The sequence below is a fragment of the Papio anubis genome, chromosome 7 (genome assembly GCF_008728515.1).
Source record: "Papio anubis isolate 15944 chromosome 7, Panubis1.0, whole genome shotgun sequence".
NCBI classification, from domain to species: domain Eukaryota; kingdom Metazoa; phylum Chordata; class Mammalia; order Primates; family Cercopithecidae; genus Papio; species Papio anubis.
Window position 1 is genome coordinate 97,953,563 of NC_044982.1, and position 24,297 is coordinate 97,977,859.

The following is a 24,297-nucleotide window of genomic DNA, read 5'->3' on the forward strand; positions in this document are numbered from 1 at the left end:
GCTCAGAGTCTGCAGCAGCAGCAAGACCAGTACCTGGGTCACCTGCAGCAGTACATGGCTGCCTTTCAGCAGTTGACCACCAAGAAGGAGGCACTGCAAAGGTAGTTACTGCTGCAGACCTTGCTCATGGATCAGTTGCAGCAGCAGGAAGCTTAGGGCAAAACAGTGGCCGAGATGGCCCACCAAGAGCTGCAGGAGACTCAGGCGAGGGAGTTACTGAGGGCAGGGCCTCAAGGGGGACAACCTGGCAACCTCCGTGCCTTCTCACTCTCTTTCCTGGTCCCTTAGGAGCACCTGGAAGCTACCTGCCAGCAGAACCAGCAGCTACAGGCCCAGATGAGCATCATGGTTCTCCCTGGGGAAGGTACGGGAGACCACTCGGAGGAAGAGGCGAGAGCCCCAGGAGGAAAGGGGGACTGTTAGCAGCATAGGATTGAAGAGTTGGAAGAGACCTTTAAGACAGCTGGTCATTATGCCGACCGGGTGTCCGCGCTAAGTTCGGTATCAATATGGTGACCTCTTGGGAGCAGGGGGCCATCAGGTTGCCTAAGGATGGGAGAACTGGCCCAGGTCAGAACTCCCGCACTGATGGCTAGTGGGACTGTGCCTGGGCCACATAGCGAGACCTTGGCTCTTAGAAAAAAAAAAAATGAAAATAGAGAACAGCTACTCATTCCTATCTGGGAAGGGGCTGGCCCAGGGTTGGGCCGACTGTACCTCCCTTGTTGGGTTGTCTGAGGACCCCTCTAGCCACCCCCCACAGGAGATGGACTGGGCAGTAAGGAGGAGGAGAAGGAGGGGCCTCAGCCCATGCCGAGCATCTTGGAGGACCTGGAAAGCTGGGAGGCCATGGTGAGCCTGACTCCCGCTGCCCCACCTTTGCTGCCTCCCTCTGTGGTCCCTCCCAGACCCCTTTTTGCTCTTTGTTTCCTGCCCTCTGGTTTCTCTGGACCCTTGTGCCTTCCCTGGGAGCCAGTGGTCAGACATCATTTCACCTGTGACCCACAGATGCACCATCTGAGGCCCCAAAGGAAGAGCTCCTGTCCCCCTCCCTGCCACATTTGTCCTGTGTATCCCCCTACAAGAATGCACACGCCTTGCCTGCAGGTGGCCTTTTTAAAATCGGCTTTAGCCAGTGCCAACGAAGAGCAGTACGCACAGCTATGTGGGCAGCTGAAGGAGCAAAGGGTGTGCTGCCAGCGCCTGGCTCACCAAGTGGCCTTGGCCCAGAAGGAGCCAGAGGTGGCAGTCCCAACCCCAGGGACTGGGGGCGATTCTGCATTTGGGGAGATCCACTGGGTTTTCACCATGTTGGCCCGGCTGGTCTTGAACTCCTGACCTCAAGTGATCTGCCCTCCTTGGCCTCCCAAAGTGCTGGGATTACAGGCATGAGTCACCACACCCAGTCCAATGAAGACGTTTTTAAAATTTGCAGTTCAGGTTGTGGAAAATTTGAGCTACAAATTAGCAAGAGTTTACTCTTCACATGAATGTTATCAGATTCGTCATTTAATAATTGGTGTTTATATTTTCATTTAATGTCATCCACGTTTCTACAGGGTATGAACAGTGGATTTGCAGGTGGAGAAGACAAAATTTATAATGTTTATGATCAAGCCTGGAGAGGTGGTAAATAAAGATATGGCCCAGAGTATTTATAAGTCCAGTAAAAATCTGGACAAGGATATATATGGTGATGACCTAGAAGCCAGAATAAAGACCAACAGATATCAAGCCGTATAACTCTGTTTCAGTGTTTACACCAGTGAAAACAAAGTAGTTCATACTCTTCTCTCTTGTTCCCTAGATTTGTTCCCGACAAGTTTTCTGGTTCAGACCACAGGCAGAGAGGCCGAGAGGATGAGAAGGACCAGTTCAGTTTGAGGAAGATCCTTTTGGTTTGGACAAGTTTTGGAAGAAGCCAGACAGCTTGGTGGCTCTCAAACACCCTCAGCAGCAGCCCCAAAGAACATGAGCATGAAGGCAAGAGGAGGAGGAAGGAGTAGACACACATCTCTTCAAAGCAAATGAACTGTGATTATCCATAACCCTAATGACGCAAGTGCTATGGGGCAACACTTTGTGAGTGGTTGGGATACAAGCCAGATCTGGATGCTACTTTTTATTATTGGAGAAGGTGGGAGTGGGGAGGGAGTGGGGATAGAAAATTCTACTTTGAATTATTTGGTTTTTTAAAAGAGTGGCTTTTATTTGTGCTCCTCCCACCTTACAGCATTCATAGAACATGCTGGCCCACATCCACAATCAAGATCACTGCCTTTTGTGTGACACGTAGTTCACGTTAATATTTTGTGTAAGAACAGCTGCTTATGAGTCAAGTTGTCCCAACTGCAGTGAGGTGGAGGATGTTCACATGTTGGAACTGTCCTGCCAAATAAATGTGGCCCCTGTTGCGCTGTGTTTTAATTTGGAGTGGGGAAAAGAAGCTCTTGCTTTGTTTCAAATAAAAACCTTTAGACAAAATTCTCGGTTATGTTTCCTTTATGTAATAGGCTGGCACAGTCTCAAAAATCTTCCTCTTCATCAGATGTTTGCAAAACTTTAGGCCTTTGAGGTTGAACCTGGAGCTGAAAAAAAAAAAGCACTGTAAGGAAGGAAAGGCAATGTCTGCAAAAACATTCGATCTGAAAATCACCTTTTTATGAGAGAGTCAGTAAAAAGAACTCAGGCAGTTTTTAGTTTCATCTTGTTATTTTATTTGTTTTCTCCTCAAATTCCCTTTACCATCTTTGTTGTTCTTATGACTCCCTCACCCACCATTAAAAATTGCAAATTGGGCCGGGCGCAGTGGCTCAAGCCTGTAATCCCAGCACTTTGGGAGGCCGAGACGGGTGGATCACAAGGTCAGGAGATCGAGACCATCCTGGCAAACACGGTGAAACCCCGTTTCTACTAAAAAAAATACAAAAAACTAGCCGGGGGAGGTGGCGGGCGCCTGTAATCCCAGCTACTACTCGGAGGATGAGGCAGGAGAATGGTGTAAACCCGGGAGGCGGAGCTTGCAGTGAGCTGAGATCTGGCCACTGCACTCCAGCCTGGGCGACAGAGCGAGACTCCGTCTCAAAAAAAAAAAAAAAAATTGCAAATTGGGTGAGTCACAGTGGCTCAGTCCTATAACCCCAGCACTTTGGGAGGATGAGGCAAGAGGACAGCTTGAGGCCAGGGGTTCAAGACTAACCTGCAGCATAGAAAGGCCCAGTCATGACGAAAACAAATAAATGAAAAAATAAAGTAGTAAATCAATCTGACCCAAGATCACATAATCAGTGGGAAAGGCGAGATTTCAGCTGCAGCTCACCTAACTGGAAAAGTGCACTGCTAGGTCCTCTGTGTTCTATATATCTTGCTAACCATTACGGGTCTTCTCGTACTTCTCCTTTAAAACTGGGAATTCGGCTGAGTACAGAAAGGCATAGAAAGCAACATATTGCACAATCATTAGCAGAATGAAAAGGTAAAGATTAAGAAGTATGTGACTGCAAGTTAGGCTGTAATTCTAGAAGTGGACATCTCAGCACAGACAAACCTGGGAAGGAGGAGAATCAGTGGGGCCCAAGAAAGCAATTCAGTCTCTGCATTGAACAACTCCCTTAGACATACAAAAAAGGGCTATCGGGGGGGGGGGGGTGCCCAAGATGGCCAAATAGGAACAGCTCCAGCCTCCAGCTCCCAGCATGAGCGATACAGAAGACAAGTGATTTCCACATTTTCAACTGAGGTACTGGGTTCATCTCCCTGGGGCATGTCGGACAGTCGATGCTGGTCTGGGAGTGCAGCCCAACCAGCGAGAGCTGAAGCAGAGTGAGGCATTGCCTCACCTGGGAAGCACAAGGGGGAAGGGAATTCCTTTTCCTAGCCAAGTGAAATTGAGACACACAACACCTGGAATCTCGGGTAACTCCCACTCTAATACTGCGCTTTACCAAGGGTCTTAGCAAACGGCACACCAGGAGATTATATCCCGCACCTGGTCCAGGGTGTACCATGCCCACGGAGCCTCCCTCATTGCTAGCACAGCAGTCTGAGATCTAACTGCAAGGTGGCAGCTGAGGCTGGGGGAGGGGGGCCTGCCATTGCTGAGGCTTAAGTAGGTAAACAAAGCTGCCAGGAAGCTCGAATTGGGTGGAGCCCAAAACAGCTCAAGGAGGCCTGCCTACCTCTGTAGACTGCACCTCTGGGGACAGGGCATAGCTAAGCAAAAAGCAGCAGAAACCTCTGCAGACGTAAAAGTCCCTGTCTGACAGCTTTGAAGAGAACAGTGGTTCCCCCACCTTGGAAGTTGAGATCTGAGAATGGACAGATGGCATGCTCAAGTGAGTCCCTGACCCCTGAGTAGCCTAACTGGGAGACATCCCCCACTAGGTGCAGACCGACACCTCACACCTCACACGGCTGGGTACACCCCTGAGATGAAGCGTCCAGAGCAAGAATCAGACAGCAACACTCGCTGTTCAGCAATACTCTATCTTCTGCAGCCTCTGCTGCTGATACCCAGGCAAACAGGGTCTGGAGTGGACCTCAAGCAAACTCCAACAGACGTGCAGCTGAGCATCCTGACTGTTAGAAGGAAAACTAACAAACAGAAAGGACACCCACACCAAAACCTCATCAGTACGTCACCATCATCCAAAGGCTGATAAAACCATAAAGATAGGGAAAAAGCAGTGCAGAAAAGCTATAAATTCAAAAAATCAGAGCACATCTCTCCCTCCAAAGGAACGCAGTTCATTGCCAGCAACAGAACAAAGCTGGACGAAGAATGACTTTGACTAGTTGAGAGAAGAAGGCTTCAGTCGATGGAACTTCTCAGAGCTAAAGGAGGAACTATGTAACCAGCGCAAAGAAACTAAAAACCTTGAAAAAAGAATGGATGAATGGATAACTAGAACAATCAATGCAGAGAAGACTTTAAAAGAACTGATAGAGATGAAAACCATGACACAAGAACTACGTGACAAATGCACAAGCTTCAGTAACCGACTCGATGAACTGGAAGAAAGAGTATCAGTGATTGAAGATCAAATGAATGAAATGAAGCGAGAAGAGAAGTGTAGAGAAAAACAGAGTAAAAATAAATGAACAAAGCCTCCAAGAAATATGGGATTATGTGAAAAGACCAAATCTATGTCTGATTGGTGTGCCTGAAAGTGATGGGGAAAATGGAACCAAGTTGGAAAACACTCTGCAGGATATCATCCAGGAGAACTTCCCCAACCTAGTAAGGCAGGCCAACATTCAAATTCAGGAAATACAGAGAACACCACAAAGATATTCCTTGAGAAGAGCAACTCCAAGACACATAATTGTCAGATTCATCAAAGTTGAAATGAAGGAAAAAATGTTAAGGGCAGCCAGAGAGAAAGGTCAGGTTATCCACAAAGGGAAGCCCATCAGACTAACAGCAGATCTCTCGGCAGAAACTCTACAAGCCAGAAGGGAGTGCAGGCCAATATTCAACATTCTTAAAGAAAAGAATTTTCAACCCAGAATTTCATATCCAGTCAAACTAAGTTTCAGCAGTGAAGGAGAAATAAAATCCTTTACAGACAAGCAAATGCTTAGAGATTTTGTCACCACCAGGCCTGCCCTACAAAAGATCCTGAAGGAAGCACTAAACATGGGAAGGAGCAACTGGTACCAGCCATTGCAAAATCATGCCAAAATGTAAAGTCCATCGATGCTAGGAAGAAACTGCATCACTTAATGAGCAAAATAACCAGCTAATATCATAATGACAGGATCAAGTTCACACATAACAATATTAACCTTAAATGTAAATGGTCTAAATGGTCCAATTAAAAGACAAAGACTGGCAAATTGGATAAAGAGTCAAGACCCATCAGTTTGCTGTATTCAGGAGACCTATCTCACATGCAGAGACACACATAGGCTCAAAATAAAGGGATGGAGGAAGATCTACCAAGCAAATGGAAAACAAAAAAAAGGCAGGGGTTGCAATCCTAGTCTCTGATAAAACAGACTTTAAACCATCAAAGATCAAAAGAGACAAAGAAGGCCATTACATAATGGTAAAGGGATCAATTCATCATGAAGAGCTAACTATCCTAAATATATATGCCCCCAATATAGGAGCACCCAGATTCATAAAGCAAGTCCATAGAGACTTACAAAGAGACTTAGACTCCCATACAATAATAATGGGAGACTTTAACACCCCACTGTCAACATTACACAGATCAATGAGACAGAAAGTTAACAAGAATATGCAGGAATTGAACTCAACTCTGCACCAAGTGGACCTAATAGACATCTACACAACTCTTCACCCCAAATCCACAAAATAGACATTCTTCTCAGCACCACATCACACTTATTCCAAAATTGACCACATAGTTGGAAGTATAGAACTCCTCAGCAAATGTAAAAGAACAGAAATTATAAGAAACTCTCTCTCAGACCACAGTGCAATCAAACTAGAACTCAGGACTAAGAAACTCAATCAAAACTGCTCAACTCCATGGAAACTGAATAACCTGCTCCTGAATGACTACTGGGTACATAACGAAATGAAGGCAGAAATAAAGATGTTTTTTGAAACCAATGAGAACAAAGGTACAACATACCAGAATCTCTGGGACACATTTAAAGCAGTGTGTACAGGGAAATTTATAGCACTAAATGCCCACAAGAGAAAGCAGGAAAGATCTAAAATTGACACCCTAATGTCACAATTAAAAGAACTAGAGAAGCAAGAGAAAACACATCCAAAAGCTAGCAGAAGGCAAAAAATAACTAAGATCAGAGCAGAACTGAAGGAGATAGAAACACAAAAAACCCTCCAAAATATCAATGAATCCAGGAGCTGGTTTTTTGAAAAGACCAACAAAATTGATAGACCGCTAGCAAGATTAATAAAGAAGAAAAGAGAGAAGAATCAAATAGACGCAATAAAAAATGATAAAGGGGATATCACCACCCACCCCACAGAAATACAAACTACCATCAGAGAATATTGTAAACACCTCTATGCAAATAAACTAGAAAACCTACAAGAAATGGATAATTTCCAGGACACTTACACTCTCCCAAGACTAAACCAGGAAGAAGTTGAATCCTTGAATAAACCAATAGCAGGCTCTGAAATTGAGGCAATAATTACTGCCTACCAACCAAAAAAAGTCCAGAACCAGATGGATTCACAGCTGAATTCTACCAGAGGTACAAGGAGGAGCTGGTACCATTCCTTCTGAAACTATTCCAATCAACAGAAAAAGAGGGAATCCTCCCTAACTCATTTTATGAGGCCAACATCATCCTAATACCAAAGCCTGGCAGAGACACAACAAAAGAAGAGAATTTTAGACCAATATCCCTGATGAACATTGATGCAAAAATACTCAATAAAATACTGGCAAACTGAATCCAGCAGCACATCAAAAAGCTTATTCACCATGATCAAGTGAGCTTCATCCCTGGGATGTAAGGCTGGTTCAAAATACTGAAATCAATAAACATAATCCAGCATATAAACAGAACCAAAGACAAAAACCACGTGATTATCTCAATAGATGCAGAAAAGGCCTTTGACAAAATTCAACAGCCCTTCATGCTAAAAACTCTCAATAAATTTGGTATTGATGGAACGTATCTCAAAATAATAAGAGCTATTTATGACAAACCCACAGCCAATATCATACTGAATGGACAAAAACTGGAAGCATTCCCTTTGAAAACTGGCACAAGACAGGGATGCCCTCTCCCACCACTCCTATTCAACATAGTGTTGGAAGTTCTGGCTAGGGCAATCAGGCAAGAGAAACAAATAAAGTGTATTCAGTTAGGAAAAGAAGTCGTCAAATTGTCCCTGTTTGCAGATGACATGATTGTATATTTAGAAAACCCCATCATCTCAGCCTAAAATCTCCTTAAGCTGATAAGCAACTTCAGCAAAGTCTCAGGATACAAAATCTGTGTGCAAATATCACAAGCATTCTTATACACCAGTAACAGACAAACAGAGAGCCAAATCATGAATGAACTTCCATTCACAATAGCTTCAAAGAGAATAAAATACCTAGGATTCCAACTTACAAGGGATGTAAAGGACCTCTTCAAGGAGAACTACAAACCACTGCTCAGTGAAATAAAAGAGAACACAAACAAATGGAAGAACATACCACGCTCATGGATAGGAAGAATCAATATTGTGAAAATGGCCATATTGCCAAAGGTAATTTATAGATTCAATGCCATCCCCATTAAACTACCAATGACTTTCTTCACAGAATTGGAAAAAACTGCTTTAAAGTTCATGTGGAACCAAAAAAGAGCGTGCATTGCTAAGATAATCCTAAGCCAAAAGAATAAAGCTGGAGGCATCACGCTACCTGACTGCAAACTATACTACAAGGCTACAGTAACCAAAACAGCATGGTACTAGTACCAAAACAGAGATATAGACCAATGGAACAGAACAGAGCCCTCAGAAATAATACCACACATCTACAGCCATCTGATCTTTGACAAACCTGAAAAAAACAAGAAATGGGGAAAAGATTCCCTATTTAATAAATGGTGCTGGGAAAATTGGCTAGTCATAAGTAGAAAGCTGAAACTGGATCCTTTCCTTACTACTTATATGAAAATTGATTCAAGATGGATCAGAGACTTAAATGTTAGACCTAAAACCATAAAAACCCTAGAAGAAAACCTAGGTAATACCATTCAGGACATAGGCATGGGCAAGGACTTCATGTCTAAAACACCAAAAGCAACGGCAACAAAAGTCAAATTTGACAAATGGGATCTAATTAAACTAAAGAGCTTCTGCACAGCCAAAGAAACTACCATCAGAGTGAACAGGCAACCTACAGAATGGGAGAAAATGTTTGCAATGTACTCATCTGATAAAGGGCTAATATCCAGAACCTAAAAAGAACTCAAACAAATTTACAAGAAAAAAACAAACCACCCCATCAAAAACTGGGCAAAGGATATGAACTGACACTTCTTAAAAGAAGATATTCATACAGCCAACAGACACATGAAAAAATTCTCATCATCACTCGCCATCAGAGAAATGCAAATCAAAACCACAATGAGGTACCATCTCACACCAGTTAGAATGGCAATCATTAAAAAAATCAGGAAACAACAAGTGCTGGAGAGGATGTGGAGAAATAGGAAAACGTTTACACTGTTGGTGGGATTGTAAACTAGTTCAACCATTATGGAAAACAGTGTGGCAATTCCTCAAGGTTCTAGAACTAGAGATACCATTTGACCCAGCCATCCCTTTACTGGGTATATACCAAAAGGATTATAAATCATGCTGCTATAAAGGCATATGCACACGTATGTTTATTGCGGCACTATTCACAACAGCAAAGACTTGGAATCAACCCAAATGTCCATCAGTGACAGACTGGATTAAGAAAATGTGGCACATTTATGCAGCCATAAAAAGGATGAGTTCATGTCCTTTGTAGGGACATGGATGCAGCTGGAAACCATCATTCTCAGAAAACTATCACAAGAACAGAAAACCAAACACCGTATGTTCTCACTCATAGGTGGAAATTGAACAATGAGATCACTTGGACACAGGAAGGGGAACATCACACACCGGGGCCTATTGTGGGGAGGGGGGAGGGGGAGGGATAGCATTAGGAGATATACCTAATGTAAATGACGAGCTAATGGGTGCAGCAAACCAACATGGCACATGTATACATATGTAACAAACCTGCATGTTGTGCACATGTATCCTAGAACTTAAAGTATAATTTAAAAAAAAAAAGGGAACTCTTCCACCCGACCATTCTAACAAGCATGAAGGGAGTTTCAGTTACAAATCTCTCAAAGTCCCCATCATTCCACATTTATGATCTATTTAATTGATACATAATCAGATAGTAGCTACATGTATATCATAGATGTATATGACATTCAAACAGATTGACCTTGACTCCATCTACAGTATGATTTTCCGGTTGTAGTGCATTCTGAAGTTCTTCTGAAGAAAACTGAACCCAACCCAAACCTCTTTGAGAGCCAGTTTCCTTGTTCTAGAAATTCAAAATACGGGAAAAGATTAATTGAAAGTTTCCATGCGCTCCAAATCAAACTGCCAACTTTTTCATCTGCCAAAATTGGATTGATCGATTGATTGATTTTTTTGAGACAGGATCTCGTTCTGTGACCCAGGCAAGACTGCAGTGGTGTGAACATGACTCACTGCAGCCTCAACTTCCTGGGTTCAAGCAATTCTCCCACCTCAGCCTCTTCAGTAGCTGGAATCATAACTGCGCACCACCATGCCTAGCTAATGTTTTGTACTTTTTGCAAAGATGGGGTCTTGTCATGTTGCCCAGGCTAGTTTCAAACTGCTGGGCTTGAGCAATCCTCCCATCTGGGCCTCCCAAAGTGCTGAAATTACAGGTGTGAGCCACCGTGCCCAGACTCAAATCGGATTTCAGACATTTAGAAATGTCAGAAACCTTGCTTCATAGCCTTCCTCGTTACCCAAGCCTAAATCCCTGTGTTCATGAACTTACTCTGTTTTCCTCGCTGCCGTTAGTCAAGATATGGGTAATGAGCTTTCTGTGTCATTCTAGATGCAAACCATATTAACAGTAATAGCCAAGGGAGATTTTGATCAGAACTCTTGTTTCTAACCTCATTTCTAGAAACTAGAAAATTAGGCCTCAAAACCTAGGTGAACTATGATCATTTCTGAGCCCAGTCACCCTCATCACCAGCATTACCATCATCATGTGTTCCTAATGATAAACAACTAATGATAAACAAGAAACGACAACATTTAGCCCTAACTTAACCTTGTTACAGACTTCTGGTTAATTTAAACAATTTTGTTACTTTCCCTTTGTGCAAATGGAAGACTGCTTTTCAACCTATACGTCACACATGGAGAACAGATGCCAGAGTGCTTGGATGTACCCTGCCCCTCCAGCCCTCCAATAGAAAACAGATACTAAGATGTCTAGTTCCTGTAGATGAGAACCTCATTAGGCTGAGAGGGGGAAATGTCTCACTGAAGGAGACCAAAGGTAACATGGACTCAGGCCAAGCCCCAGATGACACCGTTTCTGAAGCCAAAATTACAGCAGGCCTCTAAGATGCATACTCAGCAGGTAAGTTCTTTCCCAAAAAAAGACCATGTGGGGAGGCCCAACATCTCCTGAGAGGCTCTTTATAACCATCAGAGGAGCTGTTGCCCCAGGGGCTTGTGAAGTCAGACACTTACCTTAGCCCTGTATCGACCTGGCTCTGTCAAGTAGATTGGCATAAATGATAATCAGTCATTTTGCAAAATGGGAGGAAGGAGTCCTTCTCTTGGAAGAGATGAGGGCCAAAGAGAGGATGAATGGGGCAAGAGTATAGAAAGAAAGCTGCCACCTGCCAGACATCCTCTTGGGTGGAACACCTCTGGCCCAAGCCCTAAGTAAGACCTTCTTCCTTCTGGGACCTTCACCGAAAGGCTCTCACGCCCTCTCAGTCTGACTAATGCTCCTGTCAGGGCTCCTTTGTTCTCCTGTTGCAACCAGGTGTGCTGTGAACTGGAACAGCAGCTCTCTCTTCAGGCAGGGACCAGCTGCTGAAGGTTCTTGGACTCAAGAGAATCCCATCCCAGTGGCTGTTTCTCCAACACTGAGAGCTCCAAACAGAAAGGAGGAGCTGCTCCTGAAACACAGCTGCTGTGGAGGTTATGAGGGGAAGACCAGGCATTCAGGAAAAGGAGTAAAATATCCCAGTTGAGCAGGCTGATGAGCTAACATTGACCGAGCACCTACTGCCTAAAAAGCATTGCGGAAAAACTACAAACTCTCAGAAACAGAGCCTTAAGGAAGTCCGGTAGAGGACACATCTGTAGTGCAGATGATTACATTACAATGTGGTGGGCAAGTGCTTTACAAGAAAAACAGAAAGAGATTGAAGATACAGAAGAGAGAAACAAAAAAGGAGCGGAGAAAGAAAAGCAAAGGAGAAAGGAGGGAAAGAGAAGTATCGAGGAGCACCCACGCTGGGCCGTAAACAAGAGGCCTGATGGATAGGAGGGATGGCCTTGTGGAGAAAAGAGTTATTTTTCTCCAGAACAGGTGTCAGCCAATTACATTCTGCAAGACAAATCTGCCTGTTTTTGTAAACAAAGCTTTTGTTTTGGAGGAGTGGGAAATGCAGCCATGCCCATTTTTTACATATTGTCTGTGGCTGCTTCTGTGCTACAAGGGCAGAGTTGAATGATAGCAAGACAGAGCCTATGACTTGCAAAGCTAAAAATATTTACTACCCTTGGGCAGGCATGGTGGCTCATGCCTGTAAATCTCAGCACTTTGGAAGGCTGAGGCAGGCAGATCACTTGAGACCGGGAGTTAGAGACCAGCCTGGCCAACATGGTGAAACCCCGTTTCTACTAAAAATACAAAAAATTAGTAGGGCATGGTGTTGTGCACCTGTAATCCCAGCTACTAGGGAGGCTGAGGCAGGAGAATTGTTTGAACCTGGGAGGCAAAGGCTGTAGTGAGCTAAGATCATGCCACTGCACTCCAGCCTGGGCAACAGAGCAAGACTCTGTCTCTAAATAAATAAATATAGGTAAATAAAAATAAAAACATTTACTACTCTTTGCAAAAGAACTTTGCCAAGCCTAGCTCAAGAACAAAGCCCTAATCAGGCTGGTCAGTCACAGACTAATCTCCCTCTGACCTGGAACCCATGGCAGCCACCATTCCAAGAGGAACTTGTTCCCGCAGGAGAGGGAGTCCCTGAGGAGTCAGTCTTCTTGTATCAGGATCACCTAGTCTGAATACCTCGAGAAGTCTGCAGCAGCATCACCTCCAGTCCCCTGGCTCCTGATTCTGAGTGCACTCTGTTGGTGCAGCTTTCCTTCCATCCAGCCTCTGGTTTCTAAGGCCCTCTCTATTCATGGGTCTGGAGTCCTGCCCTGAAGCATGGACCAGCTTAGTGGGTTGTCATCTTCCCACTCAACCCCCACCTTCCCTTGTGGTTGAGACTCTCGTTCTCATCTGCTTGGAGGGGCCTCCTGGGCTGGGGCTTCAGAGTCCCTGATATCCAAGATGGTAGCTGCCTAGAAACTGAATTTAAATGCTCCACCCTTCAATATTTTGAGCATGAATATTGGCCTGGATCAAACTGGAGGTGGCTACACTCTCTTATTCTTAGTGACAAAAGGACCCCAGCATTTATGATAAATGTAATTCTGCCACCTGCCTGACGAAGCTGTTTGGATGTTTATGAGTCAAGGGATCACTTTGTTTCCTTCTTTACCAAGTACCTGCTAGTCCATATGGATTACCTGATGCTTGAGGATTGAGCAATGGGGAGGAAGTCGGGTCTCACATTGAGGTGAGCTGATATCTCAGCCTTAGTCCCCTAGTCTAGCTTTCGCTGATCTCTACCCCATTCTTAATGGTAACCCCCCTAGGGGCCCCTTTGTAATCTTTATCTTTAATCCAGCCTCTGAACATGGAGGCCAGAAAGTTGGAGGAAAGCCAGGACTTCAAAATCCTATGCAAGCATTAATTTATTTCTTATAGAAAACAATCTATATGTCAGTGCTGTGCTAACATCGCATCTTCAATATTATGGCTATAGCTTTAGGCCAGTAAGCATTAATAAAACAGACCTACTTGAACAGATGCAAGTCAGACAGTAAACACAAAGTTATGAGGCTCAACGCTGATCCCAATGGCTCACTCTTCTGTTCCTCTTCTATGGAATCTTCTGTTTAAAAGTTTTTTTAAAAACTCCAATTACACTGCAGCATTAATATGCTGTGTGTCTAAGGGAAACTGGCACATTTGTCAAGCACGTTCTGGATAGTGAGATGTGATTTGGCTCTGGGCTTGTCCCAGGCAGCAGACATGTTTGTAAGACCTAGATCTTATTTATGGTGACTTATTTATGGTTACTGACAGTGGCATGCTGGAATAATTTATTTCTATCTCATAAGAACTTGGTCAGGTTTTCCTGCTCTTAAGATACCATCTTGCCCCCCCCCCCTCAAAAAAAATAGAAACCCCTGGGAGTCATTCATACATGTAGTTGTTTGGACTATTTAGTTGTCCAGGGTTGCTGATTGGGAAATAAATCCTCATCAACGGTACAGATGGGGTCGGGCACGGTGGCTCACACCTGTAATCCCAGCACTTTGGAAGGCTGAGGCGGGTAGATCATGAGGTCAGGAGATTGAGGCCATCCTGGCTATGGTGAAACCCTGTCTCTACTAAAAATATAAAAAATTAGCCAGGTGTGATGGTGGGTGCCTATAGCCCCAGCTACTCAGGAGGCTGAGGCAGAAGAATCACTTGAACCCGGGAGGCAGAGGTTGCAGTGAGTCAAGATTGCACCACTGTACTCCAGCCTGGGCAACAGAGCGAGACTCCATCTAAAAGAAAAAAAAAATTGTTGACAGATAGATATGCTTCTGCCTGCCCTCTGACCAACCTGCTGAGGAGATACCGGGTCTGGAGATAGATTGCTTGTGCAAATACAAACAGGAAGCTCCAGGATGCCTGATCTGAAGCTCAACCTTCTCTCTGAGTGGACTCCAAATGACCTCTCTTTCTTGCCATTTTCACTGCTGGAGTTGGAAAGTGACTTTGAGGACATTAAATATGACATTTTTCCAGAGTCGTTGATTTGAGTCCTGAGTATACACGTGGTAGAAAGGATCAGCTGACCGTCAAAGACAAGTGATCCCTTCCGCGGCGCACAGTCGTTGTGGGAAGGGGTTGCCCAAACCCAGTTCTAGGCAGGACTAGTTCTCACCAAGGAAATGATGCTGTGCTCTTGTCTCCTGTGGGTCAAAGTGACTAAGAAACATGTGTGTCTTCCACACAATAGCTCTTCCTGACCCATCTGCTGAATGAAAAGAACTCTGGGGACAGAGCAGAGGGCAGAGCCACAGGATGGGGGCACCTGGGCTCTGAGTAGCCATACTGAATATTTCCCAACCAATATGAACCAGGAAACTAAGGAAATATGTTTGTTCATGTTAATCCACTGAGAAGTGGTGTTAATCTGCTACAGCAGCTGACATCACCCAATTAATACAGAAAACATATGCAGCTAAAATAGACATGAATATATATTTGGAAAAATTTGAATTCTTCCCTTCCATAAAGAAGTATATATATTTGCAATTCCCATGTTCATAGATGCAGGATCCAAGAACCAAGTGTCTTGAAAAGCCAGCAGCTTGGCCAGGAGTGGTGGCTCACACCTGTAATCCCAGCACGTTGGGAGTCCGAAGTGGGCAGATCACAAGGTCAGGAGATCAAGACCATCCTGTCTATGGTGAAACCCCGTCTCTACTAAAAATATAAAAAATTAGCCAGGCGTGATGGCTGGCGCCTATATTCCCAGCTACTCGGGAGGCTGAGGCAGGAGAATGGCGTGAACCCAGGAGGCGGAGCTTGCAGTGAGCCGAGAGCATGCCACTGCACTCCAGCCTGGGTGACAAAGCAAGACTCCCTCTCAAAAATAAACAATAAAAATATAAATAAATAAATAAAAAGGAAAAGCCAGCAACTTTGAATTTGCTCTTAAACCCTCTTGGACATAGGCTTCTGAGCCATGAAGGCAGGAAAGTCACTAGCCCAGTGCTCGATACTAGTTGGTATCCATTAAATGTCAATTTCCCTCACCTCCTCAGTTTTTAATCTCTAACTGAACAGAGGGTTGCTGCTCAGACACACTACATCATGGAGGCATAATCAAATATAAAGAATATAGCCACTAACCACTTGATCAAAAGCAGACACAGAAAAAGGAAGCCTACATGAAAGGAAGGCATAAAAACCTTTCTTGGTCACAAGTAGACAGAAACACCATCTGCTCTTGCCTGATTCTGCTGTTGTCCTTCGTGTACGGTTACTGTCAGACTTTGATACGGATGTTTTGTTTTGTTTTGTTTGAGACTGGGTCTCACTTTGTCACTGAGACTGGAGTGCACTGGCATAATCTCGGCTCACTACAGCTTGGACCTCCCAGGTTTCAAGTGATCCTCCTGCCTCAGCCTCCCAAGTAGCTGGGATTACAGGCATGCACTACCATGCCCAGCTGATTTTTGTAATTTTTTGTAGAGATGGGGTCCCACATGTTGCCAGACTGGTCTCAAACTCCTGGGTCTCCCAAAGTGCTGAGATTACAGGCATGAGCCACTGCACCTGGCCCTTGAAATTGTTTTGATCTCTTTAGAAATCATTTTAAGGAAGCAAAGGCCAGCTCACAATATAGTTTTACATCACCTCATGAATTTTATTTTGTGCTCATTTAAAAAATAATTTTGTCCCAGCTATTCAGGAGGCTAGGGCAGGAGAATTGCTTGAACTCTGGAGGTGGAGGTTGCAGTCAGCCGAGATTGCACCACTGCACTCCAGACTGGGTGACAGAGTGAAATTCAGTCTCAAAAATAAATTTTAAAATATTAAAATAATTTTGATAATGGATTATATAACACTAGAAGCAAATAATTTTGACGATTTTTCAGTTTTTCCAAAGCAATCCTGATAAAGACACCACATTATCCCCTTCTTTTCTCTTTCAATTGAAGCCTCTATTTCCAACCAACTTGCTAGCAGAATAGGGTGGTTTTTAACATCTGTATCATTTTTTACTATATGTAAAACTAATTCGTACTCTTTATAACTGTACATTAAATTCAGACAATAGAGAAGTACAAACAAAAAACCAGGGAAATGGGATCATGTTACACATCTAGTTTGCCAATTTGTTTTCTCGATTAAACCATTTTTCTTGGGTATCTCTTCATGCCCCTCCTTCCCATGGCAAACGCCCTCAATACATTTAAAGTCCTGAGATTTGGCTTAAGAGGTGAAAGCGAACAAGTGATGTTATCTCCAACATTCCCTCAGCACTGACAGCTTTCTAATTCCAGCCCAGGTCTCGTGAGTGTGGGCAGAAACATCCAGGTCCAAGGAACTCATCTGGGCAGATATGTGCCCAGAGAGGTGTGAGTTTTGCAAGCTTTAGTCAGAGCTGGTTCCCTACAAGGGCACCTTTGTGGCAGGAACCTGCAAGTGAATACTGCCAGGGAGAAGAATGCTAATTACTTGAGTATGGTGGTAGCTGCATGGAGAGAAATCACTTGTCATGGAGGTTCTGGATGTGTCAACTCAAAGTTCAGAGTAATTAAACAGGGCAGCAGGACTGAGCCTCAGACACAGGCGGGGACACCAGGGTGAGGATCCCTCCTGCACACATGATAGTCATCACAAGTCGTAGTTAAATAAGAGTGATCTCTCCATGAGGCTGAGATGGGCTATAGCAACTGCCGCCAGATCCCTGTATTCCATGGAGATGCCTGCCTGGTTCTCTAAGATCTCTGTACATTGGACCAGGAGGATGGCACCCAGTGGCATGATTGCTTGTTTCAACAGCACCACTGTGTATTAGGACAAGCAGAAACAGTAAAAAATCCTAGACACCCTTGTTTTCCAGTTTTCTCTGCTGTAAGTGACAGCATCCAAGAATCAAGGAATATCCCTTAGGGAGGAGACATCTTGGAGTTATCACAGAAGAAAAGATAGCAGGGGAAAAATACATTCTCACTATAAATTGCATGGGATAATAAAATGAGCTAAGTTAAATATTAAGATAAATATGTGTCTCAAGGTGATGAATAATAATAGTAAGAATAAAAGCAGCTACCTTTTGTAATATTCTCTCTTGACTCAGGCATATGAGATGCTTGGCTCATTCACTCTTCACAGCAGAACCTATTCAGCATTTATTTATTTTCCTTATTTGAGGAAACTGAAGATCAGAAACATTAAGGAACTTGGCCAAGTTCCACTTGCCAAGCCATGGTAAAGTGGCTGCTCAAATGTAAAACTGTCTACTCCCAAATCCATGTTCTTTTCATGATTCCAGAGAATATGGGGGAAGTAAAATGTCCTCAGAACCAGTGTCCTCAGAGGGGAAGTGTCCCTTATTACACTCCTGACCCATGTAGGTGTGGAGGGGTCAAGAAAGGTCTGAGATTCCTCAAACCCAAGGATAATATTCCTACCAATGGAGAATTCCAGTTTCCAACATCACCGTCTCCAGTCTAAACCTTACAAAATATCTATTCATTTTCATCTCCAATTTTTTTATTTTATCTGGTTAAAAAAATATTATGGCAAAGTGTATCAATTGAGAATATCCTTCTTGTTAAATGTCCCACTGACTTTCTGGGCAAAATGCCCATCTTGGTTTAATTGATCGTTACTAATTAAGACAGCGCCTTATAAAGTACAGTTGTTACATTAAATTGATGTGACCTATCCATCTGCTACTAGCACAAATGTTTGTGACAGTGGAAAGAGTTGTCAGAGAGGAAACATCCCAGGGTTTTATTACCACTGCTAAAACCCAACATAACTCAGTGCAAAGAAGTCTCATCCTGCCATTCAGTCTTCCTGCTGCTTACATTTTGGTCTTACATTTGGTCTTAGATTTGATGGGACTGAGGATGTATTAATTTGGGATCATTTGGTTGCAAGAAAGAGAAACACATTAAATTAGCTCATGGGAAATTGTGGGTTTGCTCTGAAAGAGTATCTTGTCAGTTTTCCTCCATAGAAACCTGATGTACTTAGAAAGCAGCAAGTGTCCGAAAGTTCTATTACAAAAAAAATGTTAATGAAATCAGATATCTCTGTGTAAAAGCTAAGGTGTAGCTGATGGAAATTAGTTGTTGGAAAGTGGTGAGTGGAGTGGAAGGAAGAAGAGTGAAAATAAACTTATGATACCAAACGGGGGCCAGGTGCAGTGGCTCACTCCTGTCATCCCAGCAGTTTGGGAGGCCAAGGCGGGCAGATCACCTAAGGTCAGGAGTTCAAGACTAGCCTGGCCAACATGGTGAAACCCCGTCTCTACTAAAAATACAAAAATTAGTTGAGTGTGGTGGTGGGCACCTGTAATCTCAGCTGCTCAGGAGGTTGAGGCAGGGGAATCGCTTGAACCCAGGAGGTGGAGGTTGCAGTGAGCCAAGACCACACCATTGCACTCCAGCCTGGGCACCAAGAGTAAGACTTCATCTCAAAAAAAAAAAAAAAAAAAAATTGGGGAGAGAAGTGATACCATCAATAATTTATGAAATAAGAAAGGTTAAACTGGTAACAAAGAACAAAAATGGTGATATAACTGGAGAAGGAGGTGGGGGACTGGGAAGGTAGATCATGGTATGTAGTGGTTAGCTACTGTTGCATAACAAACTACCCCAAACTCAGTGGCTTGATACAATAATCATTTATCATTGTTCACCCATCTGCAGATGTGCTATAATTCAGCTGATCTAGGCTGGGTCTTGTCAGATTGCTTTGCTTCTTGTCTGCAAGTCTACAAGTCACTGGGATGGTGTTGCCCTACATCTTCTATCCTTCTCCCAAGACCAGCAGGCTAGCCATATGATGACAGAGGTACACGAGAACAGACCCTACTGCACAAGCTTGCTCTTTTCTCTTTCTTCCTTCCTTCTTTTCTTTTCTTTTTTCTCTCTCTGTCTCTCTTTTTGATGAAGTCTTTCTCTGTCACCCAGGCTGGAGTGCAGTGGCACTACCTCGACTCACTGTAACTTCTGCCTCCCGGGTTCAAGGAATTATCCCACCTCAGCCTCCTGAGTAGCTGGGATTACAGGTGCATGCCACCATGCCCCACTAATTTTATGTATTTTTAGTAGACACGGGGTCTTATCATGTTGACCAGGCTGGTCTTGAACTCCTGGCCTCAAGTGATCCACCCACCTCAGCCTCCCAAAGTGCTGGGATTACAGGCATGAGCCACTGTGTCCAGAAACACAAGCATTTTTCTAACCCCTACTTACATCATGCCTGCAAACATTCCATTATCCAAAGCACATGATATGGCTGAGTCCAAAGTGAAAAACAAGGTATGTAAGTGGGCAAAACTGCAAAGCCACAAGGAAATGGGCCTGGAGATGGGTGGGGACGGAGTGAAGGCTTGGAACCAATGGGGGCAGGAAAGGTGGGTGGTGGTACAGGTGAACTAAATTCTCATCAACCAACGCAGAAGCCAGTAGATTGTCTCCTTTAGGGTTGCTGGTGTAGTGGTTCAAGTTTACTACTTAGAGAAGCTGATTACCACTCAGAGAACTGAAAATTGAAAGAGGTGTTTCCTTCTGAAATGTAGCACTAAGACAGAGAGGGGGAAGTTAATGTTTACAAATCTTTTATTTGTTCTTTGATTTTTTTCTTTTTTTTTTTTTTTGACAGAGTCCCGCTCTGTTGCCCAGGCTGGAGTGCAGTGGCACGATCTTGGCTCATTGCAACATCCACCTCCCGGGTTTAAGTGATTCTCCTGCCTCAGCCTCCCGAGTAGCTGGGATTACAGGCACATGCCACCATGCCCAGCTAATTTTATTTTTTACTTTTAGTACAGATGGGGTTTCACCACGTTGGTCAAGCTGGTCTCGAACTCCTAACTTGTGATCCTCCCTCTTCAGCCTCCCAAAGTACTGGGATTACAGGCATAAGCCACTGTGCCTGGCCTGAAATTTTTTTTTTGTTGTTTTGTTTTTTGAGATGGAGTTTCACTCTTGTTGCCCAGGCTGGAGTGCAGTGGCGCAATCTCAGCTCACTGAAACCTCTGCCTCCTGGGTTCAAGGGTTTCTCCTGCCTCAGCCTCCTGAGTAGCTGGGATTAAAAGCACCCACCACTACACCAGCTATTTTTTGTATTTTTAGTAGAGATGGGGTTTCACCATGTTGGCCAGGCTGGTCTTGAACTCCTGACCTCAAGTGATCCACCTGCCTCAGCCTCCCAAATTGCTGGGATTACAGGTGTGAGCCACTGCACCCAGCCCTGAGTTTTTTAACTCTATGTAATTATTAAAGATGTGTTTTAAATTAATTAAAAATTTAAATACAGACACTGCCCACTATGTACAATACAGCAGATCAAAGACTGAAAAGGCATAGTCTTCTCCCTCAAGGAGTTCCCAGGATCCCGAGGAAGGTGGACTCTAAACAAAGAGCAGCAACACTGCTGTTAAACAAGAGAGCACTGTGGTAAAAAGGAGAAGGGCACTCAGTCCCTAGATTGATCAGGGAAGACAGCAGAGGCAGGGACATTCCAACTGAGCCTTACAGTACAGGAGCCTGAGAACAGCTTCTTTCTTCTGCCCCAAATCTTTAGAAATGGACAACCACTTGTTTAAGCCTATAGCTGCCCTAGAAAGGAAAAAGGAGTGCCCTTGGTGGGTGAGTATATTAGTCCATTTTCACACTGCAATAAAGAAATACTTGAGACCGGGAAATTTATAAAGAAAAGAGGTTTAATTGGCTCATGGTTTTGCAGGCTGTATAGGAAGCATAGCGACTTCTGCTTCTGGGGAGGCTTCAAGAAGCTTCCAATCATGGCAGAAAGTGAAGGGAGAGAGAGGCACTTCAAATGGCCAGAGCAGGAGGGAGACAGCAGGGAGGTGCTACACACTTTTAAACAACCAGATCTCGTGAGAATTATATCATGAATACAGCACCAAAGGAATGGTGCTAAACCATTTATGAAGGATCCACTCCCGTGATCCGGTCAGCTTCCACCAGGTCCCACCTCCAACATTGGGGATTACAATTTGACATGAGATTTTTGCAGTCATAAATCCAAACTACGTCAGTGGGTAATTATGGTAAATAGCCCAAATGCAAGGGGTATTCAACTGAAGAAGACACCCACAGCCTGAAATGTACTCAGAAAGCTGCTGCAACACTTATGGGCATATACCCCAAAGAATGGAAAGCAGGAATTCAAAGAGATGCTTGTACACCTATGCTCATGGCAGTCTTACTCACAATAGCCCACAGGGCAGAAGCAAACTAAGTGTCCACCAACTAGAAGAATGGATAAACCAAACGTGATACATGCATACAATGGAATATTATGCAACTTAAGAAAGAAAGAAATCCTGGCACAGGCTACCACATGGATGAGCCTTCAAGACATGATGCTAAGTGAAATAAGCCAGTCACAAAAGGACAAATGCTGTGTGACATGAAGTACCTAGAGTAGTTGAATTCATAAGACAGAAAGTAGAAGGTGGTTTCCAGAGGCCTGGGGAGGGGAATGGGGAATTATTGTCTAATGGGAATGGAGTTTCAGTTGGGGAAGATGAAAAAGTTTCAGAGATGGATGATGGTAATGGTGGCACAGCAATGAAAATTTACTTAGTGCTACTGAAGTGTATACTTTAAAATGGTTAAAATGGCAAATTTTATGTTATATGCATCCTGCCACAATGAAAAAAAAAAGCGGGGGGGAAGGTAAGCTATGAGGAAGCTGGACGAGGGCTGTGGGGAGCTTGCAGCTGGGAGGCATGGTATACAAGCAGGAGGGCACTGAGGGTGTCTATTCTCAGGGGATAACGTGGAGTTTCCCAGGAGGGGCCTGGACAAGTCAAATCGCACCTCCTGCTGAGGCAGGGGAGTGTGGGCCACTCAGTTGGAGAGGCAGCAAGATCTCATGCAGCTTAAGAAAGAAAGAAATTCTGGCACAGGCTACCACATGGAAGGACTTTCGAGACATGATGCTAAGTGAAATAAGTCAGTCACAGAAGAACAAATACTGTGTGATTTCACTTACATGAAGCACCTGGAGTATTTAAATTCATAAAACAGAAAGTAGAAGGTGGTTTCCAGAGGCCTGGGGAGGGGAATGGGGAGCAAGATCCCATTCATGTAAGGGAGATAAAACACTAAACAAGACCATGCTCCCATAGGAACACTCGTATTTCCTAGAAGATCTGAAAGCGTACCCCTGAATGTGTTTGTCTTTGGGGAAAGGCTTGAAACCTGTAAGGGAAAGACTTGAAACCTGTAGTAAAAGGAATGTTTAGCATTACCTGAATGTTTGGATATTTTAACACCAAGAATGTATTTGGGCATTCATACAAGAGTAACTTAAGTTTAAATGTGAAAAGTTGGCTAGGTGCAGTGGCTCACACCTGTAATCCCTGTGCTTTGGGAGGGTGAGACAGGAGGATTCCTTGGGCAACATAGCAAGACTTTGTCTCTACAAAACTAAAAAATAATTAGCCAGATGTGGTGGCACGTGCCTGTAGTCCCAGCTACTCGGGAGGTAGAGGCAAGAGGATTGCTTGAGCCCAGCTTTTCAAGGCTGCAATGAACTGTGATCTCACTACTGCACTCCAGCCTGGGAGACAGAGTGAGATCCTCTCTCAAAAAAAAAAAAAAAAAAAAAAAAGAAGACAAGAAAGAAAAGGATAGTGCAATAGTTTCTTAGTCTTAAGCACACACATTAACAAAAATAGTAGGGTCTATTTTATTTGACAACATCCACCAAAAGTTTAAGTTCTATTAGTTTTCATATACTTAAAAACATTCCCTTGGAAACATCACCTTGACATATCTTGGGGGAACACAGAATGTGGAGAATCGTTTCTGTTGCTCTCCCCCACCCCACCCCATGCCAACATTCTGCATCTCTGTGCTGAACATCAGGGAGCCGCCAGCCTTGTCAGCCTTCACATTAGTCCTGCCCTGTCCCTGCTGCAGATCAGCAGCCTGTCTCGGCCTATTGGCACTCCCCCTTGGTGTGTTGGAGACATTGAGACGCTGTGAGAAAAGTGTGGAACCAGGAGTCAAGGAAGCTTCAGTCTTGGCTCGGGCTACTTATTTATTGTTCAAAGCTGGCTTTTCATTTAAATATCTGTGTTTCTGTTCCCTTGTTTAAAAAATGTTATAGTATATGGCTATCGTAAGGTTGTTGCAAAAACTCAAAGGAGAATACAAACATTTAAGACAGTCTGCGTGGGCCGGCATGGCAGCTCACGCCTGTAATCTCAGTACTTTGGGGGGCTGAGGTGGGAGGATTTCTCGAACCCAGGAGGAGACTAGGCTACATTTAGCCATGTTCATGCCATGGCACCCCAGCCTGGAGCCTGGGTGACAAAGCAAGAGTTTATCTCCAAAAAAAAAAAGGCTTTTTTTTTTTTTTTTTTTTTTTTTTTTTTTTAAGTTCTGGGATACATGTGCAGAACCTGCATGTTTGTTACATACGTATACATGTGCTGTGGTGGTTTGCTGCACCTATCAACCTGTCATCCAGGTTTTAAACCTTGTATGCATTAGGAATTTGTTCTAATGCTCTCCCTCCCCTTGCCCCCCACCCCAACCCCCAACAGGCCCCAGTTTGTGATGTTCCCCTCCCTATGTCTGTGTGTTCTCATTATTCAACTTCCGCTTATGAGTGAGAACATGCAGTGTCTGGTTTTCTGTTCCCCTGTTAGTTTGCT

At 43.9% G+C, this 24,297-nt stretch overlaps 1 long non-coding RNA gene across 1 annotated transcript in view; it reads right to left on the bottom strand.

Moving 5' to 3' along the window:
- Window positions 1-2,180: 2,180 nt before the first annotated feature.
- The window catches only part of LOC116275767, a 34,397-nt gene continuing 12,280 nt past the window's right edge, over window positions 2,181-24,297 (bottom strand). Inside the window, exons 2-3 of the long non-coding RNA XR_004185012.1 lie at window positions 3,320-3,417; window positions 2,181-2,588 (exon numbers count right to left, since the gene is read on the bottom strand). This is a non-coding gene — a long non-coding RNA (uncharacterized LOC116275767). The remainder of the gene's footprint in view (window positions 2,589-3,319; window positions 3,418-24,297) is intronic.